Below are 8550 nucleotides of genomic sequence, written 5' to 3'. Positions count from 1 at the left end.
AGAGTCAATATGCGTATGTAGGCTTTGCTGCTAGCCACCGCCGCACTGACTGCGGAGGTGGGTGCCCTGAAACAGGGACTCAAGCGGACCGAGCAAGAGCTCGGCCTTGCCAAGCGGCGGCTCGAGGAGAAAGAAGATAAGAAATACCTTACAGAAAAAGGTGCCTATAAAAAGACGTGATTGCAAAAAATAGCAGGATTGTACTGCTTATTGTAGGGGCCACGACTGAGCTGGCGACCCTCAAGCAGGCGCTGTCCGAGGCCGAAAAGAAAGCGGCCGTGGAGCGCACCAAGCGAGAGAGACTTGAGGCCCGTGTCGGCGAGGTGCAGCAAGAGCTTCAGGCTCTCATGAAAAAACATGAGAGTCTGGAGCTTGAGTCAAAGACGCAAGCGTCCGAGCTCGCGGCGGCCCTTGAGACTGCCAAGTCTGCCAAGGCCGAAGCCCAAAAGGCCCTCCAAGAGTTGGAGGAGGTGAAAAAGATAGCAGCGGGTAAGGCATTCTTTATGCAAAGCAGAAATATAAAAGTAAACTACTTGTTACTTACCCGAATCCGGAGCTCTCCAGGGGCATTCGCAGGTCTTCCCCGCAGCGTATCCAACGCCGCCGCATTCTACCGAGATGAAGAGGGCAGCTCGACGGAGAAGGTGTTCTGGTCTCAGTATGCTGAGGCCGGACACCCTGTGCCCTTGAGCGACCAGCTGAAACAGCTGGTCGAACTCCACAAGGTGGCCGAACAGGCCATGAAGGGCTTCATAGTTTGGCTGTGGCCCGGAGAGGCCCTGCCTGGGAGCTACTTCGGGCTTGTGCGGCGGCTGGTGGAGGCCTGTCCAAGGCTCGAGGTCATCAAGCGCTCCGTCTGCATCGAAGGTGCCCGTAGGGCCCTTGCCCATGCAAAGGTGCACTGGGGTAAGCTGGACGGTGAGAAACTTGTTAGGGACGGGCCGCCGCCGGGGAAGGAGCATCGCAAGCCCGAGAACTACTACAAGGATGTTCTTGCAAGTGCCCGCCTTATGGCGGATGAATGTACCAAGGATGTGATTTTTGAATGAACTCGCTCGTGTTTATCCTGTGCGCTGAAAACTTGTTCATATGCACTAAGCAATGCTTATTGAATTTAAAATATTACTTTCTGTGCGGCCGTTTATCAAAAATTGAGAGATGGCCAGTCGTTGGCTTCTTCCCCCATGCCACTAGTGCTGGGGTGTTCGGGATAAACCTGAGCGCTCTTTTTCCCATAGTTGGGTCCTTCGAGGGACGCGCTCAGCACAACGAACCAGGCAATCGGACTATAATGCTTGAACACTCTCACTTAGCCATAGAACTCTATAATTTTAAATTTCGGCGAAGCCCCTAGTTCGGAAGACCGAGTTCGGGGCGCTATCCACGCCTTGGCCGGACAAAGCCAGCTCCTCGCTCGAAGCGGCATAAGCCTTTAGGGACTCAAAAAACCTCTCGAACAGCGACCGGTCTCTCGCCACATCATGACAGTCAGTTTTAGCTTTCTCCACTGAGGTGCTTAACCCAGCTGAACCGAGGCACAATCGCAGTGGTTCTCCTAGTGCTACCTTAGCCGATAGAGCGGAACGTAAGGCACCAAAACATAGGAGCCGGGCAAACCCAACTATTGACCCAAATCATGATTCGGAGCCGATGCATATAGTGCTATAAGTTCGGGGTGCCGCACTTGTGAAAGTGTACGGACTTCTCACACCATTATGAGGGGTACTGAAGCCCCTGGCGTGTTTGTCGTACCATGGTGTACGGGTGCAATCATGTCATTTAATAAACATAAATGTGAAAAGAAGATAATGCAAAAAATAGACAAGAAGCTAAGCATTGTTTATAGAGAGGCTATTTATCAAAGCTGAACGATACAAATAGTGCGGTAAGCAAAAGATATTGGACTATTTAGTATGTCCTGACCAGGGGCAGGCCGCGGAATTGTATTTAAAACAGGTATACCGCTCGTAACAGAGACCACCTGGGAGTTCCATAATGCGGCATGTCTTGTCTGCCTCCCTGGAGCTTGCATCGTTTGTGCGGCAATCGAATTGTCGAACAAGTCGTCCGAAGTATGGAGTCCTGAAAGTAAGAAAAAAAATTAAAAAAAGAATCCGGCAGCCCCTAGTACGTTTTAAGTCATGTTTTGGGCATGCCGTTATTGTGCCCCTTCCCCTGTGCCCATGGTATTTCAAGGGCGTAGTTATGTACGCGAGGTACTGGTTTCGTTATGTCGCGAGAGCTGGGGTTGGGGCCGCATTGCTACGCTTGCTCAGAGTGTGCCAGGTGGTCCTGCTGTGGGTTACTTCGGGCGCGCTTGGCAGTGTCTGGTTTTTTGATGGCCGGACTGGAGAATTGCCTGAGAAGGCTACTTTGTACCTCCGATGCGAGAGCCGCCGTGTGCTCCTCCGTACGAGGGAGCATTCGGTGTTTCTGTTGACCGTGATTACTCCTCGAGGGCCTGGCATCTTGAGCTTGAGATATGCGTAGTGCGGCACCGCATTGAACTTTGCGAATGCGGTTCGTTCGAGCAGGGCGTGATAACCGCTGTGAAACGGGACTATATCAAAGATTAATTCTTCGCTTCGGAAATTGTCCGGAGATCCGAAGACCACGTCAAGTGTTACTGAGCCTGTACAGTTGGCTTCTACACCTGGTATAACGCCTTTAAAGGTCGTTTTGTGGGCTTAATCCTTGAGGGATCTATGCCCATTTTCCACACTGTATCCTGATAAAGCAGGTTCAGGCTACTGACGCCGTCCATGAGGACTCTTGTGAGATGAAATCCGTCGATGATTGGGTCGAGAACCAATGCGGCGAAGCCGCCATGACGGATGCTAGTGGGATGGTCCCTTCGATCAAGAGTGATCGGGCAGGAGGACCATGGGTTGAACTTTGGGGCGACTGGCTCCATCGCGTATACGTCCCGTAGCGCACGCTTCCGCTCCCGCTTGGGAATGTGGGTTGCGTATATCATGTTCACCGTCCGCACTTGTGGGGGAAAGCCCTTCTGTCCATTGTTGTTCGGCGGCTTGGGCTCCTCCTCGTCGTCGCTATACAGCCCCTTGTCTCTGTTTTCGGCCCTTAACTTGCCTGCCTGCTTGAACACCCAACAATCCCTGTTAGTGTGATTGGCTGGCCTTTCGGGGGTGCCATGTATCTGGCACAAGCGATCGAGTATTCGGTCCAAACTAGACGGGCCCTGAGTATTCTTTTTGAATGGCTTTTTCCGCTGACCGGATTTATAGCCTTTGAATCCGGCATTGACTACCATGTCTTCATTGCTGTCGCTGCTAACGCGGCGTTTTTGCTTATTCCGGCATGTCCTGCCACTTGTGTCCTTGGTATCCGAATTACCAGGGTTCTTTGATAAGTTGTTACTGCGAGCTAGCCAGCTGTCTTCTCCCGCGCAAAAGCGGGTCATGAGTACCGTGAGGGCTGCCATGGATTTCGGCTTTTCCTGTCCCAGGTGCCGGGCAAGCCACTCGTCGCGGATGTTATGCTTGAAGGCTGCTAGGGCCTCTGCGTCCGGACAGTCGACTATCTGGTTTTTCTTTGTTAGGAACCATGTCCAGAATTGTCTGGCCGATTCCTCTGGCTGCTGAATTGTGTGGCTTAAGTCGTCGGCATCCGGTGGTCGCACGTAAGTGCCCTGGAAGTTGTCGAGGAATGCGGCTTCCAGGTCCTCCCAAGAACCGATTGAGTCTGCTGGCAAGCTGTTAAGCCAATGCCGGGCCGGTCCTTTAAGTTTGAGCGGGAGGTATTTGATGGCGTGTAGATCATCGCCGCGTGCCATGTGGATGTGAAGGAGATAATCCTCGATCCATACCACCGGATCTGTTGTGCCATCGTATGATTCGATATTTACGGGTTTGAAACCCTCTAGGATTTTATGATCCATTAGTTCATTCGTAAAGCATAACGGGTGTGCGGCGCCTCTGTACTGGGCTATATCACGACGCAGCTCGGAAGAGCTATGTCTGTTGTGTTCGGCCCGGCCGGATTTGTTGTATCCGGAGTGAAGATCATTGTCACATGCCGTAGGGCGCCTGCGTGATCCGTAGATCGATCTTGTTTGTCTTGCCTTATCCTCCAGCATGTCTCACAGGTCTGGCGCATTTTCCCGTGCCTTAGTTGAGCGGCGTCAGGGCATGGCTTGGGTGGAGGGCTGAGAGGCCTCTCTGTCGCGGCCGCGAGGTGGCCGGTCTGCCATGTCATGCGCTGGTGATGTAGCTGCTTCCTCCTCTGATCGGCGTAGCGCCTTGCGTTTTGGGTAACTCTTGGAGGGGCATTCGAGTTCATACTCTTCGGCCGCAAGGACTTCAGTCCATCTGTCAGCTAGCAAATCTTGGGCAGCTCTAAGTTGTTGCTGCTTTTTCTTGAGGCTGCTTGCCATGGCTAAAAGCCTGCGTTTAAAACGCTCTTGTTCGGCGGGGTCTGATGGTATGACGAATTCGTCGTCATCGAGGCTTGCCTCGTCTTCGGAGGGAGGCGTATGGTTATCATCCTCGACCTCTCGGTCTGCCGCTCTCTCATGAGGGCTGGCTTCTCCATCTTCCTGTGCCGAATCTTGCTGAGGTGGGTGTTCTTCGGCGCTATCCGGGGTAGTATTATCTCCCGTGCCAGAATCACCGTTTTTGCTTTGGCGGGATTTAGAGCGGCGCCGCTGACGCCGGCGCTTTGGTTGTTTCTTGGGGGCGTCATCCCCCACTGTTCCATCGCCATATCCATCTTTTGGAGTATCCACCATATATATGTCATATGACGAGGTCGCCTTCCAGCGCCCTACAGGTGCTGGTTCCTGTTCGTCTCCTACATCGTCGTCCATGCCGTCGATGTCTTCGGAGCCGAAGTCAAGCATGTCGGTTAAATCGTCGACAGTGGCTACAAAGTGGGTGGTGGGTGGGCTTTGAATTTCCTCATTGTCCGTATCCCACCCTCGCTGACCGTAGTCCGGCCAGGGCTCTCCTGATAAAGAGAGCGACTTAAGAGAATTCAGGATGTCGCCAAAAGGCGAATGCTGAAAGATGTCTGCGGCGGTGAACTCCATTATCGGCGCCCAATCGGATTCGATTGGCAGGGGCGCAGGAGGCTCGGAGTCCGGGGAGGAGTCCGGATCCTCGGAGTCACGGGTCGTGCAGAGTGCGGGGCTAGCGTTCGGCTCGATCGCTTTTGGGATCGCAGCCCCCAAGGTGATGTCCAACCGCTCATCCTCGATTGGCGCAATAGGCTCCGAGTTAGGGGTCGGAACCAATGCATGTGCGGCCTCCAGGACACTGTCCGGGGGCAGAGCTAGATCATGCCCCTCGAGATAGTGCGGCGCGCTTGGTCGTGGCTCGAACCCGTCGAAGATCAAGTCTCCGCGGATGTCAGCCGTGTAGTTTAGGCTTCCAAGCCTGACTTGATGGCTAGGGGCGTAGCTTTCGATCTGCTCTAGGTGGCCGAGCGAATTGGCCCGCAGAGCGAAGCCACCGAAGACGAAGATCTGTCCGGGGAGAAAAGTCTCACCCTGGACCGCATCGTTGTTGATGATCAAAGGAGCCATCGGGCCTAAAGGCGACGACACAGAGGAACTCTCAATGAAAGCACCAATGTCGGTGTCAAAACCGGTGGATCTCGGGTAGGGGTTCCCGAACTGTGCGTCTAGGCCGGATGGTAACAGGAGGCAGGGAACACGATGTTTTACCCAGGTTTGGGCCCTCTTGATGGAGGTAAAACCCTACGTCCTACTTGATTAATATTGATGATATGGGTAGTACAAGAGTAGATCTACCACGAGATCAAGGAGGCTAAACCCTAGAAGATAGCCTATGGTATGATTAATGTATATGGAGTTGATTGCCTATGGACTACAACCCTCCGGTTTATATAGACACCGGATAGGGTTAGGGTTACATAGAGTCAGTTACAATGGTAGGAGATCTTGAATATCCGCATCGCCAAGCTTGCCTTCCACGCCAAGGAAAGTCCCATCCGGACACGGGAAGAAGTCTTCAATCTTGTATCTTCATAGTCCAGGAGTCCGGCTGAAGGTATAGTCCGGCTACCCGAACACCCCCTAATCTAGGACTCCCTCACCCACCGAGTTTGGGGATTTGTGTGTAACTGTTAGATTTTGTGTGGAGGCTATATATACCCCTCCACCCACTCTTCATTCATGGAGAGAGCCATCAGAGCATGCCTACACTTTCGTCATACATTTTCTGAGAGAGAACCACCTACTCATGTGTTGAGGTCAAGATATTCCATTCCAACCATATTAATCTTGATCTCTAGCCTTCTCCAAGTTGCTTTCCACTCAAATCATCTTTCCACCAAATCCAAATCAGTGAGAGAGAGTTGAGTGTTGGGGAGACTATCATTTGAAGCACAAGAGCAAGGAGTTCATCATCAACACACCATTTATTACCTTTTGGAGAGTGGTGTCTCCTAGATTGGTTAGGTGTCACTTGGGAGCCTCCGTCAAGATTGTGGAGTTGAACCAAGGAGTTTGAACGGGCAAGGAGATCGCCTACTTTGTGAAGATCTACCCTAGTGAGGCAAGTCCTTCATGGGCGATAGACATGGGGGTAGACAAGGTTGCTTCTTCGTGGACCCTTCATGGGTGGAGCCCTCCATGGACTCGCGCAACCGTTACCCTTCGTGGGTTGAAGTCTCCATCAACGTGGATGTACGATAGCACCACCTATCAGAATCACGCCAAAAATCTCTGTGTCTACATTGTGTTTGCTCCCTCCAAACTCCTCCCTTTACCTTCATGTGCAATGTTTTACATTCTTCTGCTATACTCTTAGACTTGCACGTGTAGGTTGACTACTTGACTAGTGCTAAGTTGTTAAAATCTGCCAAGACTTAAAACTGGGAAAAGGCTAGATTTTTATTTGGTCAAGTAGTCTAATCACCCCCCTCTAGACATACTTTCGATCCTACAGTGGGAACCTACTATTATAATTGAGATTAAAGATCATGAATGCTATGCTTTATGTGATTTGGGTGCTAGTGTTTCCACGATTCCAAAAACTTTGTGTGATGTGTTAGGTTTCCGTGAATTTGATGATTGTTCTTTAAATTTGCATCTTACGAATTCCACCATTAAGAAACCTATGGTAAGGATTAATGATGTTCTTATTGTTGCAAATAGGAATTATGTTCCCATAGATTTCATTGTTCTTGATATAGATTGCAATCCTACATGTCCTATTATTCTTGGTAGACCTTTCTTTAGAACGATTAGTGCAATTATTGACATGAAAGAAGGAAATATTAGATTCAAATTTCCGTTAAGGAAAGGCATGGAACACTTTCCAAGAAATAAAATCAAATTACATTATAAATCTATTATGAGAGCCACATATGGATTGCATACCAAAGATGACAATACCTAGATCTATTCTTACCTTTATGCCTAGCTAGGGGCATTAAACGATAGCACTTGTTGGGAGGCAACCCAATTTTATTTTTGTTCCTTTTTAGTGATAAATAAATCATCTATCCTCTGTTATGATTGTGTTTTTTATATTTTAATTAGTGTTTGTGCCAAGTAAAGCCTTTAAGATCTTCTTGGATGATTGTTGTTTGATCTTGCTGAAAAAAACAGAAAGTATGCGCTCATGAGAATAATTTTCATTTTTTACCAGAGAGCGATAAAATAGCAATTAAAACTGCAGTTGATCAATATACAAATTATTTAGGATGTACTAATTTCTCAGGATTGTTGGAGTTACAGAAGTATTCGAAACCTACAGATTACTACAGACTGTTCTGTTTTTGACAGATTCTGTTTTTCGTGTGTTGTTTGCTTATTTTGATGAATCTATGGCTAGTATCGGGGGGTATGAACCATAGAGAAGTTGGAATAAAGTAGGTTTAACACCAATATAAATAAATAATGAGTTCATTACAGTACCTTAAAGTGGTGGTTTCTTTTCTTATACTAACGGAGCTCATGAGATTTTCTGTTTAAGTTTTGTGTTGTGAAGTTTTCAAGTTTTTGGGTAAATATTTGATGGATTTTGGAACAAGGAGTGGCAAGAGCCTGAGCTTGGGGGTTCCCAAGGCACCCAAGGTAAAATTCAAGGACAACCAAAGGCCTAAGCTTGGGGATTCTCTGGAAGGCATCCCCTCTTTCGTCTTCGTCTATCGGTAACTTTACTTGAGGCTATATTTTTATTCACCACATGATATATGTTTTGCTTGGAGCATCTTGTATGATTTGAGTCTTTGCTTTTTAGTTTACCACAATCATCTTTGTTGTACACTCCTTTTGGAGATACACACATGAATCGGCATTTATTAGAATACTCTATGTGCTTCACTTATATCTTTTGAGCTAGATAATTTTGCTCTAGTGCTTCACTTATACCTTTTTAGGGCACGGTGGTGGTTTTAATTTTATAGAAATTATTGATATCTCATGCTTCAATTATATTATTTTGAGAGTCTTTTAGAACAGCATGGTAATTTGCTTTGGTTAAGAAATTAGTCCTCACCCTTCCACCATTGCTAGCCTCTCTAGTACCGCGCAACTTTCGGATTTTTGCAATAAGTATG

The sequence above is a fragment of the Triticum urartu genome, chromosome 7 (assembly GCF_003073215.2).
Source record: "Triticum urartu cultivar G1812 chromosome 7, Tu2.1, whole genome shotgun sequence".
NCBI classification, from domain to species: domain Eukaryota; kingdom Viridiplantae; phylum Streptophyta; class Magnoliopsida; order Poales; family Poaceae; genus Triticum; species Triticum urartu.
The sequence above is the reverse complement of the archived record's forward strand: the minus strand, read 5'-3'. Positions refer to the sequence as shown.